The following is a 23,034-nucleotide window of genomic DNA, read 5'->3' as shown; positions in this document are numbered from 1 at the left end:
AATAATAATAATGATATATGCAGAAGGGGTTGTCAATACCAAGGGTGCATGCTACCTTTCCCCTTTAGAGAATAAACACGGGTGCTGCCGGCAGCGTTATCTGCCCTCCCCACCCCCGGTCCGTTGCTGCGGTTTATTTGCCCCTCAAGCTCGGTGGGGTTTTTTTTTTCCCCTTTTCTCTCTCACCTGAGGTGGACAGCCGTCGTCTCCCCGTGTGTCGGTGGCGCCGGGAAAAAAGCCTCCTTCACTGGCGGCTGAGGAGCAGAAGCGGGAGGCCGCCATTCCCCGCTCGGGACCCCGCCATCCCCGGCACCGCTTACAATCCTTTCAGGCGTCAAATTTTGTGTGTGGTATGTGTGTGTGGAATTTTTTTTTCCTCCAAAAATCCTTTTCTCGCTTTGACAAAAATCAAAAAGTGAAAAAAAACTATCTTTCCTGTCAGTTTTTTTGCCTTCAAATCAAAGCCCTGTCCCCCGCACTTCGCTCGATCGCAATCTCCACCGACAAGCGGACGCTCACCGCTAGAGCCGCGCGCTCACACCTCAGGCACCGCGAGCCGAGGGGCGGGGCAGGGGCCGGGCCGGATCCGCCCCATACCACTCTCAGCCAATCACACCGCCGGCTCCCGCCGTCCACCACTCCGATTGGTAGGGAGCGCAACAAGCCGTCCGACCAATCGCAGTGCGAAGCCACCGTAATTGACGGGATAGGTTGCCAATCAATTTAGCGGGTGGGGGGAATATTAATTCGTTGGAATATTCATGAGGTGTGAGGGCCAATGGGTTGGCCGGGAAGGCGGGGCCTGTAAGCCTTGCAGGTTGGATTGAGGTTGGATCAGGTGAGAGCGGCTAATGGTGGTTACAGCGCCTCCTGTCAGCAGCATCAGGAATCTCTTGGCCAACTCCGGCCCTTCACTTTTACTCTGTTTCTCTCTCCACGGATGCTGCCTGGCCTGCTGAGTATTTTCAGCATTTTCTGTTGTTATTCCAGCTCTTCAATTCTCTTCAGCACGGTGGCATAGTGGTTAGCACTGTTGCTTCACAGCGCCAGGGACCCGGGTTCAAATCCGGCCTCGGGTGACTGTGTGGAGTTTGCACATTCTCCTCGTGTTTGCGTGGGTTTTCTCCGGGTGCTCCGGTTTCCTCCCACAGTCCAAAGATGTGCGGGTTAGGTTGATTAGCCATGATAAAAAAATTGGCTCTTAGTGTTAGGGGGGATTAAATACGTGGGGTTACGGGGTTACGGGGTTAGAGCTTGGGTGGGATGGCTGTCGGTGTAGGGACCGGGTGCTAGGGTTTGGATGATCAACCATGATCTCGTTGAATGACGGAGCAGGCTCGAAGGGCCGAATGGCCTACTCCTGCTCCTATCTTCTATGTTTCTATGTTTCTTTTGTTCCCTCCCAGCCTGGCCTCTTAATCTATTTCATTTCCTGTGCTTCTCCAGTCTTGACAAAGGGTTTGACCCGAAAAGTTGACTCTATTTTCTCTCCACGGATGTTGCCTGGCCTGCTGAGTTTTTCCAGCATTTCCTGTTGTTATTTCGGATTTCCAGCATCCGCAGTATTTTGCTATCGTACATCGGGTAGGAAGAGTGTTCAACTGAAGACATTTACACAATTTAAAGATGTATCCGTACTGTGATCTTTAATAAAGCTCAAAGGCAGATAGATTTAGGCTCTGGCTCAGTGGGTAGCACACTCGCCTCTGAGTCAGAAGGTTGTAGGTTCAAGTCCTACTCCAGGGACTTGAGCACATAAAGCTGGGCTGACACTCTAGTGCAGTACTGAAGGAGTGCTGCACTGTTGGAGGTGCCATCTTCCAGATGAGATGTTAAACCAAGACCTACTCTCTCAGGTGGATGTAAAAGATCCCAGGGCACTATTTTGAAGAAGAGCAGTGGAGTTATCCCCGGTGTCTTGGCCAATATTCATCCTTCAATCAACAGAACGAAAACAGTTTATCTGGTCATTATTACATTGCTGTTTGTGGGACCTTGCTGTGTGTAAATTGACTGCTGTGTTTCCCACATTACAACAGTGACTTCACTCCAAAAGTACTTCATTGGCTGTAAAGCACTTTGAGACATCCAGTGGTCATGAAAGGCGCTATATAAATGCAAGGTTTTTTTTAATGCTTAGAAACACCTGCAGTGCACTTACACTTTTTGCTCTTCCAAACTTGTATTGGATCTGGAGAACAGCTGTTGGGCAGTATAAAAGCTGGAGTGAGAACTACTGGTGGAAACAGGTCTACCACCAGTGATGATGGGGCAGTTTGAGAAATTAAGAGCTGCACGAAAAGCATATCATACAATATCTTAAAGTTTATTGATGTTTATTCATTTGATCATAATTTTTCAATTATTTATTGGTTGGGTATATCCATCAAGTATTAAAATACACCCAAGAATCTTGACAGATTATTGGCAATGGCTCCTTTGTACTAGCAGAGGGAATGGTGGCACAGTGGTTATGTTACTGGACTAGTAATCCAGAGGCCCGGACTAATAATCCGGAGATGTGAGTTCATCATCCCACCACGCCAGCTGTGTCATTTAGATTCAGTTAATTAAATAAATCTGAAATTTAAAAAAAACTATCATCAATGGTGTCTATGAAGCTATCAGATTGCCGTAAAAACCCATCTGGTTCACTAATGTCCTTTAGGGAAGAAAATCTGTCGTCCTTACCCGGTCTGGCCTAGATGTGACTCCAGACCCACAGCAATGTGGTTGACTCTTAGCTGCCCTATGAAATGGCCTAGCAAGCCACTCAGTTGTACACAACCACTAGAAAAACAATAAGAATAAAACCAGACGGACTACCCGGCATCGACCTCGGCACTGGCTTCATAAACAACAAAGGCACACCCAGCCCAGTCGACCCTGCAAAGTCCTCCTCACTAACATCTGGTACCAACATTGAGGGAGCTGTCCCACAGACTAGTCAAGCAACAGCCTGGCATAGTCATACTTACAGAATCATACCTTTCAGCCAATGTCCCAGATTTCTCCATCACCATCCCTGGGTATGTCCTGTCCCACCGGCAGGACAGACCCACCAAAGGTGGTGGCACAGTGGTATACAGTCGGGAAGGAATGGCCCTGGGAGTCCTCAACATTGACTCCGGACCCCATGAAGTCTCATGGCTTCAGGTCAAGCATGGGCAAGGAAACCTCCTGCTGATTACCACCTACCGTCCTCCCTCAGCTGATGAATCCGTACTTCTCCATGTTGAACACCACTTGGAAGAAGCACTGAGGAAAGCAAGGGCACAGAATGTACTCTGGGTGGGGGACTTCAATGTCCATCACCAAGAGTGGCTCGGTAGCACCACTACTGACCAAACTGGCCGAGTCCTGAAGGACATAGCTACCAGACTGGGCCTGCGACAGGTGGTGAGAGAACCAACACGAGCAAAAAACATACTTGACCTCATCCTCACCAATCTACCTGTCACAGATACATCTGTCCATGACAGTATTGGTGGCAGTGACCACCGCACAGTCATTGTGGAGACAAAGTCCCGTCTTCAGACTGAGGATACCCTCCGTCGTGTTGTGTGGCACTACCAACGTGCTAAATGGGATCGATTCAGAACAGATCTAGCAGCTCAAAACTGGGCATCCATGAGGCGCTGTGGGCCATCAGCAGCAGCAGAATTGTATTCCACCACAATTTGTGACCTCATGACCCAGCATATCCCTCACTCTACCATTACAATCAAGCCAAGGGACCAACCCTGGTTCAATGAGGAGTGTAGAAGAGCATGCCGGGACCAGCAGCAGGCATACCTAAAAATGAGGTGCCAACCTGGGGAAGCTGCAACACAGGACAACATGCATGCTAAAAAGCAGAAGCAGCATGCTATAGACAGGGCTAAGCGATCCCACAATCAATGGAACAGATCAAAGCTCTGCAGTCCTGCCACATCCAGTCGACAATTAAACAACTAACGGGAGGAGGAGGCTTCATGAATATCCCCATCCTCAATGATGACGGAGCCCAGCACGCGAGTGCAAAAGACAAGGCTGAAGCGTTTCCAACCATCTTCAGCCAGAAGTGCCAAGTGGATGATCCATATCAGCCTCCTGCTGAGGTCCCCACCATCACAGATGCCAGTCTTCAGCCAATATGATTCACTCCACGTGATATCAATAAATGGCTGAGCGCACTGGATACAGCAAAAACTATGGGCCCTGACAACATCCCTGCTGTCGTGCTGAAGACTCGTGCTCCGGAATTAGCTGCACCTCTGGCCAAGCTGTTCCAGTACAGCTACAGGACTGGCATCTACCCGACAATGCGGAAAACTGCCCGGGTATGTCCTGTCCACAAAAAGCAGGACAAATCCAATCCGGCCAATTACCGCCCCATTAGCCTACTCTCAATCATGGAAGGTGTCGTCGACAGTGCTATCAAGCGGCACTTACTCATCAATTACCTGCTCACCGATGCTCAGTTTGGGTTCTGCCAGGACCACTTAGCTCCAGACCTCATTACAGCCTTGGTCCAAACATAGACAAAGGAGAGGAATTCCAGAGGTGAGGTGAGTGTGACTGTCCTTGACATCAAGGCAGCTTTTGACCAAGTGTGGCATCAAGGAGCCCTAGTAAAGTTGAAGTCAATGGGAATCAGGGGGAAAACTGTTGTAGTTGTTGGAGGTCAATCATCACAGCCCCAGGACATCGCTGCAGGAGTTCCTCAGGGCAGTGTCCTAGGCCCAACCATCTTCAGCTACTTCATCAATGACCTTCCCTCCAACATAAGGTCAGAAGTCGGGATGTTCGCTGATGATTGCACAGTGTTCAGTTCCATTCACAACTCCTCAGGTAATGAAGCAGTCCATGCCCGAATGCAGCAAGACCTGGATGACATTCAGGCTTGGACAGATAATTGGCAAGTAACATTTGCACCACAAAAGTGCCAGGCAATGACTGTCTCCAACAAGCGAGAGTCTAAACACCTCCCCCATCATCAACATCCTAGGGGTCACCATTGACCAGAAACTTAACTGGGCTACAAGAGCAGGTCCTAGGCTGGATATTCTGCAGTGAGTGTCTCACCTCCTGACTCCCCAAAGCCTTTTCGCCATCTACAAGGCACAAGTCAGCAGTGTGATGGAATACTCTCCACTTGTCTGGATGAGTGCAGCTCCAACAACACTCAAGAAGCTCAACATCATCCAGGACAAAGCAGTCCACTTGATTGGCACCCCATCCACCACCTTAAACATTCACTCACTCCACCACCGGCACACCATGGCTGCAGTGTGTACCATCTACAAGATGCACTGCAGCAACTCGCCAAGGCTTCTTTGGCAGCACCTCCCAAACCTGCGACCTATACCACCTAGAAGGACAAGGGCAGCAGGCGCATGGGAACACCATCACCTGCAAGTTCCCCTCCAAGTCACACACCATCCTGACTTGGAAATATATCGCCGATCCTTCATCGTCGCTGGGTCAAAATCCTGGAACTCCCTCCCTAACAGCACTGTGGGAGTAACTTCACTACAAGGACTGAAGCAGTTTAAGAAGGTGGCTCACCACAACCTTCTCAATGGCAATTAGGGATGGGCAATAAATGCTGGCCTTGCCAGTGACGCCCACATCCTAGGAACAAATTTAAAAAACTGAATACAAAATCTGCGATAGCTGCCTAAAAGAAAATAGTGTTATATAATTGCAGAAGTGTTTTTTTTAGTGTACAGCAACATAAATAATGTGATACTAAGTCAAATACAAAAAATAAATCAAGAACATTTTGACAGACTGATGACCTCGAAGATCTCCTGATCCAAGCCCCCGGGATCTCCGGTTGAAAACCTATGGTTTAAATGCAGTTTCTCCTTATAACCAATACACTGAATATGCCTGGTGACAACACTTGTAACAAATGTCCAACTAGTATGTAATTACCAAGGTCATAAATTAAATTCCACTTTTACCATATGGAATTCCATAATTTTTACTAGTGTTTTGGGGATTTACCAGTACTCTGACAATAAGTACTGCATTGTTTAATATTGCATAGCTTTTGAATCATTCCTGCTCGCTGTACCTCACGCCAGGTCATTGTAAAACCCCAGAACACTGCCAAATAAGCACAAAGACTAAACATACCAGGAAAGAGCTACAAAATGCATATATACTTAAATATACTTATATATTGGATAAACAGAACTATTGCTTATAGTACCTGATGAAGATATTGAAGTAAGAAAAGAGGAACTGAAACAAATACCTGGAACAGGCAGTAGCAGAATGAGGAACAGAGCAAACTGAAGGACTCCCACAAACCCAAATACTTGCAGCAAGTTAATCGCTTCATCTTTGATACCTTGGCGATGTACGTGTAGAAGATTTGTTTTATTTTTATTAAAATGGAATAATTGTGAAAATTATATTTTATGCTGAGAAACAGAGATCAGCAGCAGCCAGCAAGCCAACAGTGGGTAGGAGCAGCCAAGCAACTGCAACAATAAAGAAGCAGGCGCCATCCAGTCAGCAGCAGCAATACCCAGCCACCCACAGTAACAGCCAACTAGCCTCCAATCAGCTGAATCTGGCCAGCCACAGTAGCATTCAGCCAGTTACAGCTGCACCAGCCAGCCAGACGTTGCACAATGATGGAGGCTTGAATTTCAAGTCAGAATCACAATCTCACAGAAACAGAAAATAGTTCAAGAGCACAAATCTATATTTAGCCAACTGTATCGGCAGGTACAAGAGCACAACGGCTACATGATAACATAGAACTGCTAATGACATGTATCAGTTGGCTGTTCCTGTGCTTTGCAGGGAATGCAGTGTCACAATACCAAGCGGCCTATCTGCTCACGATGCGGTCTCCTCTACACTGGGGAGACCAAACGCAGATTGGGTGACCGCTTTGCAGAACACCTCCATTCAGTCCGTAAGGGTGACCCCGAGCTTCCGGTCGCCTGTCACTTAATTCACCGCTCCACTTCCACTCTGACCTCCCTGTCCTCGGCCTCTTACACTGTTCTAACGAAGCTTAACATAAGCTCGAGGAACAGCACCTCATCTTTTGATTAGGCACTTTACAGCCTTCTGGACTCAACACCAAGTTTAACAATTTCAGACTGTAACCTCTGCCCCTATTTTTTCACATGGCAGCTGTTGATGATTCTGCCATTCCCGTTCACACCTCATCCAGACTCACCTTTAGTTTCTTTACTTGTCCCATTACCATCCCTTTTGTCATTTAATCTCTCCTGCCTTCCACCTATCACAGACCTTCCCTTTTGTTCTTTCCTCCCCTCCTCCTTTTCCCTGCCTCTGCACCTGTTTAAAATCTGTTACATCTCTAACTTTTTCCAGTTCTGATGAAAGGTCATCAACCTAAAACGTTAACTCTATTTCTCTCTCCACAGATGCTGCCTGACCTGCTGAGCAGTTCCAGCATTTTCTGTTTCTACTTAAAACAGATTACCTGGTTATTCATCTCATTGGTGATTGTGTGCAGAGCTGGCTGCCCCATTTCCTATATTGCTACAGTGACATGCTTCAAAAATATAAAGCGCTTTGGGATGTCCTAAGGTCGTGAAAGGCGCTATATAAATGCAAGTTCTTTCTTTTACACACTGCAATCGCAATGCATCAGTGATGAAGGGGGCGGGGTGTATAGTGAGTCCAGTGGCAGGGCAGCCAATCGAACAAGATGATGTCAAGCTTCTTGAGTATGTTGTGGCTCCTCCTATCCAGGCAAATGATGAATGTTTCATCACACTCCTGACAAGTCAAAGAAGCTGGAGAGGCTTTGAGGGTTTAGGAGAACCACCCTGCCAAATAAATCAACAGTTCTGTGGGAGTTGTCTCTTCGCAAAGTCTACCACCTGTCCACACCATGCGCTCCTATGATGTACTCATTTTGTCTTTAAACATAAAATAAGTCTGGATTAAGACAGGGTTATAGCTGTTATTTGGCACCTGGGTTTTGAGGGGAGGCTACAGAAGCTGCAAATGTTTAGACTGGAGAAGAGAAGGCTCAGGGCTGATCTTATAGGAGTATTCAGGATTCTAAAGAGCATAGACAAGATTATCGCAAATATGTTCAACATAGTCACAGAGAGCATAGCCTTAATTTTAGAAGTGGGAGGGTGAAAAGACAGTTTTGATTTAAGTACTTAAGTAGGGAGTAGTGAATTTATGGACTGATGTGCCGAGCGAGATGGTGGGGACTAATTATACCAGCAAGTTCAGGAGAGAGTTGGGTAAATATCTGGAGAAAAAATTGACAGAGGGATATGACAGGTATTGTGGGATATATTTCCTAAAATGCAGACTGGTGAGATGGACCAGAATGGTCTTTTCCAGTCCAGTACATGTCTGTTCCTCTGTGATCTGGGCCATAAAAGGTCCTTCCTACAGTATATCTTCATTGTTATCATGACATGTGCAATGGAACTCAAGTAAGGCTGCTACTTTCACTCGTGCTACCTTCCTTGCAGCATCGTTAACATTTCCTTATGTCAGTACAGCATTTTGTCTTTCCTTCATGCCCATAAATGTCGAATGGTGCTGCTCCACAGCAATAGTCTTGTTTACCGTTGTACTCTTTCTCAAGTCAGGCAATTTCTTCTGGAGCTTCCAACACATTCTGCAAATCGTGAAACCATAGTCACATATTTTGTTACGTATATCCATGCATCATGCCTCATTGGGCAGGGGGAGAGGTGGCTCTGGTCTCCCACCAGAAAAGTCCTGTCATTATGGAATTCACTAGGACAAGATCTAGTCTTCATTCATTTGACAAAACTATAGTGTACTCAACAGTTCGATTTAAGAACGTTTCATCATTTATGCCAGCTAAGAAACTCATTAGCTCCTGAAAAGTGTGAAGGGATCAGTAGTATATGAGCACTGTGAGTGCTTGATATTTTGCCAGCTCTGCTAACTAAATACTTTCGCATGAAATCACCTGCTTAAAAATGATACAAATTCACAATTTTGTTTATTGTCATTAAAACATTTTTTTTAAGTGTTATTACCAAAGAAGAAAATATAGTCCTGTAGAATGGCAGCTTCTGGAGTCCTTTCGTTGCTGGCTTAAGCTGCCAGCAACGCCCGATTCAAACCAGACTCTCCAGCAACAGCGCTGGAAAATAAACTGCTTGATTGTGTAAATTTATTGTTTTCTACACTCGATATAGAAAATAATGGACACCTGGGAATGAGTACAAAAGCAATAACCTTGAGTATAGCCATTATTCATAGGGCATTACTGCTATATATCTACCAGCCATGAACATTTGGATATTTGCATAGCAACAGAAAATGCTGGAAATACTCAGCAGGCCAGGCAGCATCCGTGGAGAGAGAAACAGAGTTAACGTTTCAGGTCTGGGACCCTTCATCAGAACTGGAAAAAGCTGGAGATGTAACAGATATTAAGCAGGTGCAGAGACGGGGGGCGGGGGGGGGCGGTTAGGAGGGGAGGAAGGAATTGAAAGAATAAACTGTGCTTATGTAAGAGGCAGGAAAGATAAAATGTTGCAAATGGGAATGGCAAAATAATACAGCATGAAAAATGGGGGCAGGGGTTATTATCTGAAATTGTTGAACTCGATGTTGAGTCCAGAAGGCTGTAAAGTGCCTAATCGAAAGATGAGGTGCTGTTCCTTGAGCTTACGTTGAGCTTCATCGGAACAGTGTAAGAAGACGAAGACAGAGCGGGAGTGGAGCGGAGAAGTAAAGTGACGGGCGACCGGAAGCTCGGGGTCACCCTTACGGACTGAACGGAGGTGTTCCGCAAAGCGGTCGCCCAATCTGCGTTTGGTCTCCCCAATGTAGAGGAGATCGCATCGTGAGCAGCGAATACAGTATATTAAATTGCAAGAAGTACAAGTAAATTGCTGTTTCACCTGGAAGGGGTGTTTGGGGCCCTGGACAGTGGGAAGGGAGGAGGTAAAAGGGCATGTGTTGCATCTCCTGCGCTTGCATGGGAAGGTGCCAGGTGAAGGAGAAGGGGTGTTAGGGGTGATTGAGGAGTGGACCAGGGTGTCGCGGAGGGAGCGGTCCCTTCGGAATGCTGAAAGGGGAGGTGAGGGGAAGATGTGTTTGGTGGTGGGATCACGTTGGAGGTGGCAGAAATGGCGGAGGATGATCCTTTGAATTTGGAAGCTGGTGGGGTGAAAGGAGAGGACAAGGGGACAAGGGGAACCCTATTGTGGTTCTGGGAGGGAGGGGAAGGGGCGCGAGCAGAAGTGCGGGAAATGGAACGGACACGGTCAAGGGCCGTGTCAACCACAGTAGAGGGGAATCCTCGGTTGAGGAAAAAGGAAGACATGTCGGAAGCACTGGTATAGAAGGTGGCATCATCAGAACAGACACGGCGGAGACGGAGAAACTGGGAGAATGGAATAGAGTCCTTACAGGAAGCGGGGTGGGAGGAAGTGTAGCCCAACCGAGGATTCCCCTCTACTGTGGTTGCCACAGCCCTTGATGAAGGGTCCCAGACCTGAAACGTTAACTCTGTTTCTCTCTCCACAGATGCTGCCTGGCCTGCTGAGTATTTCCAGCATTTTCTGTTGTTATTTCAGATTTCCAGCATCCGCAGCATTTTGCTATTGTATGGATATTTGCATAGTTTCACCGCCTCCGTATGAAATAAATGAAAACATTGCAGCACGAATGCAATCAAGTAGCTTGGACAACATCATAAACTGTGAGAACAAAGCTCAAGCAGTTTATCGCAATCACTTGAATCCCGAGATTAGATTACTGTCCTGAAATCCCTGGTATATTTTACTCTGTAATAAATCACAAAATCTAGGCTAACACTCCAGTGCAGTACAGAGGGAGTGCTGCACTGCCAGAAGTGTCGTCTTTCGGACGGGAAGTTAAGCCGAAGCTCTATCTACCCTCTCAGGTGGACGTAAAAGATTCCCTGGCACCATTTGAAGAAGAGTAGGGGCGCTCTCCCCGCTGTCCTGGCCACTATTTCTCCCTCAAGCTACATCACTAAAACAGAAATAAAAACAGAAAATGCTGGAAATCCTCAGCAGGTCAGGCAGCATCTGTGGAGAGAGAAACAGAGTTAGCGTTTCAGATCAATGACGTTTCGCCAGAACTGGGAGAAGTTAGAGATGTAACAGTTTTTAAGCAAGTACAAAACAACAACAAAAACAACAACTTGCATTTATATAGCACCTTTAACGTAGAAAACAACCCAAGGCGCGTCACAGGAACGTTATCATACAAAATTTGCCACTGAGCCACACAAGGAGATATTAGGGCAGATGATCAAAAGCTTGGTCAAAGAGGTAGGCTTTAACGAGCATCTTATAGAATCACAGAACAGTACAGCACAGAAGGAGGCCATTCGGCCCATCGAGTCTGCGTCTGAGCAATCCAGTTAGTCCCACTCCCCCGCTCTTTCCCCATATCCTTGAAGTTTTTTCTCCTTCAAGTATTTATCCAAGTCCTTTTGAAGGCTACTATTGAATCTGTCTCCACCACCCGATCAGGCAGGGCATTCCAAATCCTAACTGATGTGCCATCGATAACTCAAAGACAAGGGCCTAGAAATTGGGTTTTGGCGCAGCCAGGGCTTTAGCGCCGGAAGTTAGTGCCGGCGCTAAGTCCCCTGCGCGCGCCAAAAATTCAGTGGCGCCGCGCCCAAACGGCTGCCGGCGCTACTGAAGGGTCTTTGCGGCGGTACATCGGCGCTAACTGCCGTTTCGCGCCGCAATTCCGGCGCTGCGGCACCCGATGCGGTGCGGCAGGCTGGGGACATGCAGGCCTCCTCCTCCCGTTAAGGAGGAGCTGCCTGCACCCGGCTGCGGCCCGCGCAAATCAGCTTAAAAATGAGCCCGGCACCTCGGACAAGTGCCGGGCTTACATCTGTTCCGGGGGGGGGCGGGGGGAGAAGTCCGGGGAGGGAGCTGCGGGCAGGCGGCCGGCGGGAAAGTGGCCGGCCGCCGCGGGGCCTTTAATGCGCCGGCGCAAACTGGAGTAAGGCACCTCTGCCAGAATGTTGCTTGCGGCTGCCACGGGCGAGGCGGCCGCAACTCAATTTCGGAGTTCGGGCGGGTTACCACGGCAACCGGGACGCTGCGCACACCGATGACGTCATCGGTGCCGGCGCAGCGCTATCGGTGCAACGCCGATTTAGGGCCCCAGGGAATTTTTAAACTGGCCATAACTCTGGCGCTAGTCCCTCTAGCGCCTCAAAAGCGGCGCTAAGGCAACTGAATTTCTAGGCCAAGGAGTTTAAAAGGATTCAACTAAAGGCTTTTAATCACTAAGAACATTGCAGGTCTTTACACATCGGGTTCGTCTGATAGAATGACTCATACAGCTCTTGAGACCTTTATATGACAAAAGACAGGGGCGTAGCCAATACACACAATAGGTAAAAGGGGGCGGTACCCACAATACAAAGCAGGTAAAACACAGGGGCTGATGAAGGCATATATTTCATCACACTAACCACTCGTTGCATAAAAACATATTTCCTCATGTCGCCTTTGGTTACTTTGCCAATCACCTTAAATCTGTGCCCTCTGGTGATCGACTCTTCAGCCAATGGAAACAGTTTGGGGGTGAAATTGAGTATCGCCCCATTTGGGGCACTAACTTGAAATTTTGAAAATTTAGCACCAGGTGCTAAGGATTCTGAACTTCTACTAAATTGTGTGTTAGCGCCCCAGGAAGTAAGTGGAGCGCTAAATCAAGCACTAATGACCTCAGTGGGGTGCCACAGGGGCGCTACCAGCAGATCGATAATGAATTTCAGGTGAATGCAATCGGGAATGATTCTTCACACTGGCTCCTTCCTGCTCTTAAAGGGGAGGTTGCATCATTGTGCAGATGCTCATTTTCAGCATTGCTGGCTTTGAGGCGACCTGCGAACAAGTGACTCCCCTGATGGCTGTGGCTGTTCCTACTCCCAGGGAGAGAGCTCGTCGGTTCACAGACGTGGCATTGGAGGCATTGTGGCTGGAGTGGAGCGAAGGAGGGCAGTGCTGTTCCCGGACACTGGAAGGAGGCCATCGCCTCAGGTCTTCAGGGCAATGTGGAGGGAAGTGGCCCAGGAGGTCTCGGCCAGTAGTGTGATGGAACGCAGCCTGACACAGTGCCACAAGAAATTCAACGACCTCACTCGGGTGGTCAGGGTGAGTACGTGCTTCAACAGGTCCTACATACCAGCAGCTGAACCTCAGTCTATGCACACTGCGCAAACAACCACACCGCCAACACTCACCCACCAAACTTCTTCACCTACTCAAACTCACATCCACATCTCACGCGTTGCCTACAATCACAGCTATTCAATGACGGCAGGCATATCTCCCAAACACATAGCTGGACTCTGACTCAAACACATTCGTTTCTCTTGCAGGCCAAGATGGCCCACAATAGGAGGGAGCAGCAGAGAACAGGCGGGGTGATGCGCGGCTCCAGCAGCTCTCAGACCTGGAGGAGCGAGTGCTGCGACTCATTGGTCAGCAGGTGGTGAGCGCCGTGGCCGTCGGCGATGTCGACCCCGTTGGGGGCAACAACGGTATCTTCAGCCCCTCTTCTTCCTCATCCCACTTCCCCTCACACCACAAACCTTTCTCACTTTCCTGAGAATGTTTGCATTCCTTGCTCCATTCCTGTCCCCCTGCCCTCACCTTAATGTGAGTGTTGTGCCTTTATGCTTTCAGATAATCAGCAACCAGATGACCAGCCTGTCCCTGAGCCCCCCACTGAGAGTGAGGAAGGTGAAGAGGAGGAGGAGCAAAGCACCGCGTCACTGCATGTCTCACCCGCAGGCACCACCTCAGATACTGGCACTACGCGATCTTTAGAGGCAAGTTTAGTAGAGGGGTCTGGAATGGGTGATGCACTGGGGACGAGTGGGCTGCAGCAAGGCCAGGGGGAAAGGGTAGCTCAGGAGCCAGCTCCTGGAGGGCGAGTTCGCCCGTGAGTTCTGCTGCACAGGACTCAGATAAGGACCTCGGTGGGGAGGCATTCACAAGAAGGGTGCTGACCGTGCACTCCGAGATAATAGATGCAATGGCAAGGGTGCCCGAGAGCCTCTCATCAATGGTAAGGAGCGTAGAGGAGTCCACCTTCAATATTGCACAGAGCTCTGCGCACACCATGGAACCCATCATTTCCACTGTGCAGAGGATAGTAGACTCCCAGAGAGACCGTGCCGATCTAGACCTTATGACATGTGTCATGGCGATGTGGCAGCTTCCATTGCAGCACAGGCGGAAGTAACGCAACGTCTTAGTGCTGTCTTGCAATCAATGGTTGGTTGCATCAAATCTCAGACTGCTCTAATGCAGTCTCAGCTTGATGCGACGCAAGCTCTGACTGCTGCCATCGTTGCTGGGTCCATTACAGTCTACCGGAGATCTCACAGTGTCGCAGCAGGTCAGCAATCTGTGCTCCAGCAGATTGGTAAGGATGCTGAGGTGCTGCCCTGGGGGATTGGGAATGGGTCAGTGGAGCAGGAACCTGCTGTCCTCTCTCAGGATGACAGCATTCTTGATCCCACCACTGCCACTCCGCCATTGCACTTGTTGCTGCCTGCCATCCAGCCAGTCCAGACATCCGCCACCCAGCCTGAGGTGATGCAGTTTACAGCCAGGCCTTCCAGGCCCAGAGCTGGTCAAGGGCATCCTGCAAGGCCATCTGTAGTCTCTGGCACCGACACTCAGCAGCCTTCCACCAGCCCTGCTGCAGCCACTGGGGAGACACTACGTAGGAGCAGTAGATTAGAAAAGGGGACTGTAAAGAGGGGAGGCAAGGGTTTCACAAGGGTGATTAGTCAATATTGTTGTTGTATATATGTGGTTAATGATTCTTGATAAATTTATTACTGGAATGTTGCAGATTTGGTGCTGTGTCTCATTTCAGTTCTGGGGTTTGATGGAATCACAAAGTGATGGAATGATGGCGACGTGCTCAGCATTGGAACGAGGACACGAAGTCACTGGAAACAAAGTCTGATGAGGCGGTCATGGACCGACCTTGCAGAGCACCGATTGAGTGGCTGCCTCCTCCGTTGCTGCTGTTTGTCCTCCTGTCCCTCCTGCTCCTCTGCTTCCTCCTCCTTGTCCTTGCCCTCCTCCTCCTGAGGTGGTGGAGTTATGCCTGGTGGCAATGGCTGCGCCCTCATAATGGCCAAGTTGTGCAGCATGCAGCAGATGACGACGAAAAGTGACACCCGCTCAGCAGAGTACTGGAGGGCTCCTCCTGAACGGGTCAAGGCAGTGGAACCGTTGCTGGAGCACTCCGATGCTCTGCTCAATGATGTTCCTGGTGAACGGAGGAGGCTGAGGGGAGACTTGATTGAGGTGTATAAAATTAGGAAGGACCTATTTCCCTTAGCAGAGAGGTCACTAACCAGGGGGCATAGCTTTAAAGTAATTGGTAGAAGGATTAGAGGGGAGTTGAGGAGAAATCATTTCACCCAGAGGGTGGTGTGGGTCTGGAACTCACTGCCTGAAAGGGTGATAAAGGCAGAAATGCTCATCGCATTTAAAAAGTACTTGGATATGCATTTGAAGTGTTGTAACCTACAGGGCTATGGACCAAGAGCTGGAAAGTGGGATTAGGCTGGTTAGCTCTTTTTCAACCCGCGCAGACACAATGGGTCGAATGGCCTCCTTCTGTGCCATAAATTTCTATGATTCTATGATTCTATTGGAGGGCTCCTCCCAAGCGGTCAAGGCAGCGGAACCATTACCTGAGCACTCCGATGGTCTGCTCAATGATGTTCCTGGTGGCAGCATGGCTCTCATTGTGTGAGGGCTGGCCAGGAGTGCTGGGGTTGTGGAGCCAGGTGAAGAGCGGATAACCCTTGTCTCCCAGCAGCCAGCTGCAAGCTTGATGTGGTGGCTGCAATAGAGCTGGCACAGGATGATGGCATCGTGGCTGCTGCCAGGATAGCGGGCATTGACGGTCAGGATTTGCCGTGTGTGGTCGCACACCAACTGCACATTAAGTGAGTGGTAGCCTTTACGGTTACGGAATACCTCAGGATTGTTATGAGGTGCCCGCAAAGCCATGCAGGTGCAGTCAATGGCGAGCTGCCCCATGGGGAATCCTGCTATCCTGGCAAAACCACATGTACACTCGTGCTGCTTCTCTCTGGTCATGGGGAAGGAAATGTAGTCCCTTCTCCTTCTGTACAGAGCCTCTGTGACCTGACGGATGGAGCAATGGAGGGCAAACTGGGAGATGTTGGAGATGTCATCTGTCGCACACTGGAATGATCCGCTGGTGTAGAGAAATTGAGGACGACGGTGACCTTGACTGCCATTGAGAGAGCCCTGGTGGTCCTGACCTGAGGCTCGAGGTCCGGCTGCAGAAGGTGGCAGGGCTCTGTGACCATGTTCTTGCTGAAGTGGAGCCTTCTAACACACTGGTCCTCAGTGAAATTCATGTAGGAGAAATACTGCCAGAATACCCTGGGTGGGTAAGGCCTCCTGTTGAGACCCTGTTGGCCCTCCTACCTCTGGCCACATTTTGCACTCTTTCTCTGTGTCTCCGTTGCCTCTGACATTGACGCTGGAGGGCGAGGTCCAGTGCCAGTACAGCCCCCATGAAAGGATCCAAATATTGCACTTTCAAATCTCCCCTCAATGAAACTTAAGAATCTTTATGTGCCACAACACTCATTAAAATGCAAAACGGTCAAAAGGCCTCTTTGCCTATGTGAAACTAACAACGCAGCATTGTTGGCCGACGAAAACTAAACCGGATGTGGACGCCTTTAAATAGCGCTCCTCCAGGGGACATCCGACTGAAAGCCGCCTCCTCTACCTGTCGCTGTTAATGACAGGCGCACAAGCAGGGGGCGAGAGGGAATTTTTCATCCGGGGCACTACCGGGGCGCTGCGCACGGCAATGACGTCACGATCTCCGGGCGCAGGAGATCAGGGAGCAACATCTTACCGCCGCCGCAAAACTCCCACCGAGTTTAGCAGGAGGCGTTGAAATCGCCGCGCCCGGTCGCAAACCCATTTGCACCCCATTAGCGCCCCCCCAGAGGCGCTAATGGGAGGCACAAAGTAGCTCAATTTCTAGCCCTTTCTCTTTATTTACTCTATCTAAACCCTTCATGATTTTAAACATCTCTGTCAAATCTCATCTTAGCCTTCTCTTCTCTAAGGAGAACAACCTCAGATTCTCCAGTCTATCCACATATCTGTAATCCCTCATCCCAGGAACCATTCTAGTAAATCTCTTCTGTACCCTCGCCAAAGCCTTCATGTCCTTCCTAAAGTGTGGTGTCCAGAATTAGACACAATACTGCGGCTGGAGCCGAACTAGAGTTTTATGTTTAGCATAACTTCCTGGCTTTTGTACTCTCTGCCTCTATTTATAAAGCCCAGGATCCCTGTGCTTTGTTAACCTGTTCTGCAACGTTCAAAGATTTGTGCACAAACAACCCCAGGTCTCTCGCTCCTTGCACCATTGAGCATGTATTGTCTCTCCTCATTCTTCCTACCAAAATGTATCACCTCACACTTCTCTGGGTTGAATTTCATCTGCCATGTGTCCGCCCACTCCACCAGCCTGTCTATGTCCTCTTGAAGTCTATTACTATCTTCCTCACTGTTTACTACACTTCCAAGTTTCGTGTCGTCTGCAAATTTCAAAATTGTGCCCTGTACCCCCAAGTCCAAGTCAGTAATGTATTTGAAAAACAGCAGTGGTCCTAGTACTGAACCCTGGGGAACACCACTGTATACCTCCCTCCTGTCTGAAAAACAGCTGTTCACCGCAACTCTCTGTTTTCTATCCCATAGCCAAATTTGTATCCATGCTGCTACTGCCCCTTTTATCCCATGGGCTTCAACTATGCTAACAAGCCTAATATATGGTACTTTATCAAATGCCTTTTGAAAGTCCATATACACAACATCAGCTGCACTGCCCTCATCCACCCTCTCGGTTACCTAATCAAAAAACTCAACCAAGTTAGTCAAACACAATTTGCTCTTAACAAATCCACGCTGGCTCTTCTTTATTAGTCCGTGCTTGTCCAAGTGGTGGTTCATTTTCTCCAGGATTATTGTTTCCAAAAGTTTCCCCACCATCAACGTTAAACTGACTGGCCTGTAATTGCCGGGTTTATCATTCTCCCCTTTTTTGAACAAGGGTGTAACATTTGCAATCCTCCAGTCCTCTAGTACCACCCCTGTATCTAAGGAGGATCGGAAGATTATGGCCAGTACCTCCGCACTTTCTACCCTTACTTCCCTCAGCATCTTAGGATGTATCCCATCCGGACCGGGTGACCTATCCACTTTAAGTACTACCAGTCTTTCTAGTGCCTCCTCTTTACCTATTTTTATCTCATTCTGATTCCCAGCAATCTCCTCGTTTACCGTAGCTTTGGCAAAATCCTCTTCCTTGGTAACTACCAATGCAAAGTACTCATTTAGTACCTCAGCCATCCTTTCTGCCTCCACCAATGGATCTCCTTTTTTGTCCCTAATCGGCCCTACTGCTCCTCTGACAACCCTTTTACTGTTAATATGCCTATAGAAGACCGTTGGATTCCATTTTATGTTAGCCACCAATCTATTCTCGTATTGTCTCTTTGTCCCTCTTATTTCCTTTTTCACTTCTCCTCTGTACTTTTTATATTCAGCCTGATTCTCCCTTGTATTATCAAGCTGACATCCGTCATAAACCCCCTTTTTCTGCTTCGTGCTATTCTCTAACTCCTTCGTCATCCAGGGAACTCTGGCTTTTGGTTGCCCTCCATTTCCCCCTTGTGAGAATGTACCTCGACTGTACCTGAACCATCTCCTCTTTAAAAGCTGCCCATTGCTCCATTACATTTCTGCCTGCCAGTCTTTTACTCCAATTTACCCGGGCCAGATCCCTCCTCATTTTGCTGAAATTAGCCCTCCTCCAGTTAAGTATTTTTATTCTAGATTGCTCTTTGTCCTTCTCCATAACTAATCTAAACTTTACGATACTATGATCACTATTCCCGAGATGCTCCCCAACTGTGACATTCTCCACTTGACCCACTTCATTCCCCAGGACCAGATCTAGCAATGCCTCCTTCCTCGTTGGGCAGAAAACATACTGATCAAGAAAATTCTCCTGAACACACTTCAGAAATTCCTCTCCTTCTCTGCCCTTAACACAATCACTGCCCCATTCAATATTGAGGTAGCTAAAGTCTCCCATTATCACTGATCTATAATTCTCAGTAATTTCTTTGCAAATCTGCTCCTCTATCTCCTTCTCACTATTTGGTGGCTTATAAAATACACCAAGTAGCGTAATAGCTCCTTTATTGTTTCTTAACTCCAACCAAATAGATTCTGTTTTTGACTCCTCAAGGATACTGGGGGCTAAATTGGATCGTCCCCAAAAACAGGCGTGGGGTTTGCGATGCGCGATTAACCCGCACCCGTTCGATGTAATGCAGGCAGCACGCCATCTTCATGCTGCCTGCTCATGATCATGATTTCTGCATGCTGCTAGGGCTAACCACGCTGTTCATTGGCTACACGCACCAGCAGGTGGTCCAAAATCGTTACCTGCTAGCACAACTTAAAGCTAGCCTGCACTGCTTAAAGCTAGCCTGCACCTCTTAAAGGGAAGGTGCATTGTGGCTACTGGAGGTGCTGACATCATTCGGAATAGTGCTGTGAACCAAAGAACAATGGCTGACTATGGGAGAGAGCGGGCACCAAGGTTTTCCGATGCTGCATTGGAGGTCTTGGTGGAGGAGGTGGAAAGGAGGAGAGATGTCCTGTATCCACAGGGGGCCAGGAGGCCCTCCAGACACACGGGGAGAAGGCAGTGGGAGCAGATAGCTGCGAGGTAAATGCCAGGAGTTCAGCCCCAAGGACCTGGATGCAGTGCCGCAAGAAGTTTAATGACCTCACACGAGTAGTCAAGGTCACTGAATGTATCTTTAAATGCTATATCCCACCATCTGCAACACTAGCCTCAGCCACTGCTCAATGCATTACACCCCATCACTCACCTACCAATAATCTCAATCAATCAGGACTCATACCTAACCTGCTTATGCTTCGCCTCACCCTCACACACTTAGCACTATTGCAAGCCTCACACCCACATCTCATAGCCTGCACCCATTACCAGCTATTCAACCATGACAGCCACATCACCCAACCAGATTGCACAACACTCACTGACACACTTCGTTCGCTATTGCAGGACAAGGTGGCGCACAACTAGAGGCAGCAGGAACTAACTGGAGAAGGAGAGATGCGCCTGCATGCCCTAACCCCCATGGAGGAGACGGTGTTGGACATTATTGGAAGGGCCATTGCTGAGTCCGTGGCCAGCGGCAGGATTGAATCCATTGAAGATGACGGTATCCTCATACCTGATCTTCCTTCTCACATCCCACTTCCTCCTCATCCCACAATCTCTTCTGACTTACAAGCTGCAGATGGTGTAAGCATGCACCTCTTACTTTCCCCCCTCCCCTCACCACAACCTTATCGCTGTGCCTTTTTCCTTTCAGGTGCCCAAGAAGTGCAACCTGGCCAGGCAGTGGAGGAAGACCAAGAAGAGAGTGATGATGAAGATGCACCGTCACTTGATTTCACACTCGCAGCCATCAGCTCAGTTACTGACACTGCGCGTATCTTAGAGGATAGATTAGAGGCGGGATCTGCACCTGGTGAGACACTTGGCAGAAACCTTGCAAACCCTTGTGCTTGCTCCACCTGTTGGTCTCTGGCAAGGAGGAATGGAATGAAGGGAATGGAATCTCTCTTTGAATCGAGAGTCTCAGTGACCTCTCTCGTGCAACACTGGATGGCAAATTGTGAGATGTTGCAAATATCTCCAGCACCAGCCTGGAAGGAGCCAGATGCATAAAAGTTCATGGCCACAGTCACCTTCACAGCCATTGGCAATGCGGTCCTTGCTCTTCTCTGAGGTTGGAGTTGTGGCTGCAGCAGTTGGCAGATTTCAGTGCTGACCTCTTTAGTGAAGCGCAGACACCTCAAACACTGGTCGTCGCTGAGGTCCAGGTAGGTGAATTGCTCCCTGAACACCCTGGGCGGATATGGCATCCTGCTGAGAGCCCTTCTCCCCCTCCTCCTCCTGCCTCTTCTAGCAGCTTGTCCTGCTCTGTGTGGCCTCTGCACTCCCAGTCATGCTCTATTCCAAGGGGAAGGCCTACTAGTGCATCCACGTCTGGGAGCAACTGGTTTGTGCAGAAGCCTTGAAGTCAGCAAAAAGTACTTCAGCACCTGCCACACCCTGTAGACTTTTGAAACTTGAAACAACTATGGAATGCACCAAAAACATGTAGAATTTTAGCAACAGCCAGTAGAAATCAACCAGCGTCTAACCTGTAAGCATTTGAAGATCCCTTTAAATAGCACTGGTGGGGGGCTTTCATGCTGCGTGTTCAGCTGTGTGAGGTGAACAGAGGGCGTCAGCTGGAGCATTGAGCTCCAAAATAGCAGCGCTGGCGTCAAATCAGCTATGCACGCTGATTGACGTTATGATCTGCCTGCTCTGCATACTTGTGGCGGACGTTAACTGCACACACGCTAACGGCTTTACCAAGATGGAATCTGGTGCGCTCTGCGTCAGAAGTGTGTGCGCGCGTGTGCCTCGGATGCCATTTTGCATCCTTAACGGCACTCGTAGCACCAATTCCAATTTCTCACCTGTTGTCTCTTTCTAGCACTGAAATATTTTCCATGATCTAAATTGTTACCCCTCCTTTTTTCCCTTCCCCATCTTTCTTGAATACCTTGTACCCGGAGATATTAAGCATCCAATCCTCCCCTTTTTTGAGCCAGGTCTCAGTTATTGCCACTACATTATATTCCCATGTGACTATTTGCGCCTGTAGCTCACTAAGCTTATTAACCACACTTCATGCATTTACACACATGCACTCCAAACCTAACTTAGACCTCCTTGTATTTCCTATGATCCCACCTGATGCAAGAAAACTACTAGGCACTTGGTCTAAGCGTTAAACAAAGCTTTAATCAACTGTTTTTCAACATGGAGATCTAGTTGTTGTAGTGATCAATAGCATGTCATTCTATAGTGGACACTAGGTGGAGCTGTAGAGCTGTATATAGCTCCTGTATAAGACTACACTACCCAGCTGTATAGATATTAAGACTACATTACCCATGAGGCACTAGGCTACCCACAAGGCAACAGTCAAGATGGCAGCCTGCACACAGGAGCACACATGCAGCATCTCCACAGATACTGTACCTAGAGAACGTGTACTGAATAAATGACTAGCTAGAAGCTAGCAGTGTTCATAATAAGAATGTCTATTTATTAATGAACATAACATGGTACCAGGGTGGTGAAGATCTGCTGGAAATTGTGAAAAGCGACATGGAGAATTTGAAGCCACCAGAGCATTTGAATCTCGAGGGAAATGTCGACTACAATTGGCGGATTTTTAAACAACAATTCGAACTCTACATTGCAGCCATCGGATGATACATCTTCCGTTCTCGGACACAGCAACAAAATGAGACTTTTGATAGCTTTATAACTGATCTGAAACTGAAAGCACAGACATGTAATTTCTCTGAGCTCAAAGCATCCATGATTCGTGACCAGATTGTGTTTGGTATTCATGATAAAAAAGTCAGGGAACGTCTGCTGAGAGAAACCGAACTAAATTGGGAAAATGCGGTGAAAATATGCCAAGCCAGCGAGCTAGCTCGAAAGCACGCGAAGACTTTCAGTGAAATCAATAATGATGCGATTGTAATGAGTGATAATGCTGCTGTCAGTGCTGTGTCCTATAAGGGGAAGAAACATGGGCAGAACAGAAATGAAAAGCAATCGGAGGATGAAATTTTTAATTGTAAACGCTGTGGTTACAAACACCAGTTAAAACAATGCCCAGCATTTGGAAAAATGTGCACAAAGTGTAATGGAAAGAATCACTTTGCCAAACAATGCTTTTCAAAAGTAAAAACTAAGAAAGGGCAATGAGTTAATGTAATTGAGGACACTGATTTAAGTGAGACATTTTTTGTACGAATGGTGTCATGTGAC

The 23,034-nt window shown here is 48.2% G+C and overlaps 1 protein-coding gene across 5 annotated transcripts in view; it reads right to left on the bottom strand.

The window, feature by feature from the left end:
• tanc2a (tetratricopeptide repeat, ankyrin repeat and coiled-coil containing 2a) overlaps positions 1 to 550 on the bottom strand; it is a 1,096,529-nt gene extending 1,095,979 nt beyond the window's left edge. For all 5 annotated transcript variants that reach the window (XM_085966617.1, XM_085966618.1, XM_085966619.1 and 2 more), the window contains exon 1: positions 187 to 550. The gene's annotated coding sequence lies outside the window, so the exon portion shown is untranslated. The remainder of the gene's footprint in view (positions 1 to 186) is intronic.
• Positions 551 to 23,034: the final 22,484 nt, after the last annotated feature.

This window comes from Somniosus microcephalus, chromosome 24, assembly GCF_052327205.1.
Source record: "Somniosus microcephalus isolate GS21.2 chromosome 24, FLI_Smic_1.0, whole genome shotgun sequence".
Lineage (NCBI taxonomy): Eukaryota > Metazoa > Chordata > Chondrichthyes > Squaliformes > Somniosidae > Somniosus > Somniosus microcephalus.
Note: the sequence above shows the minus strand (reverse complement) of the source record. Positions and strands in the feature narration are given on the sequence as shown.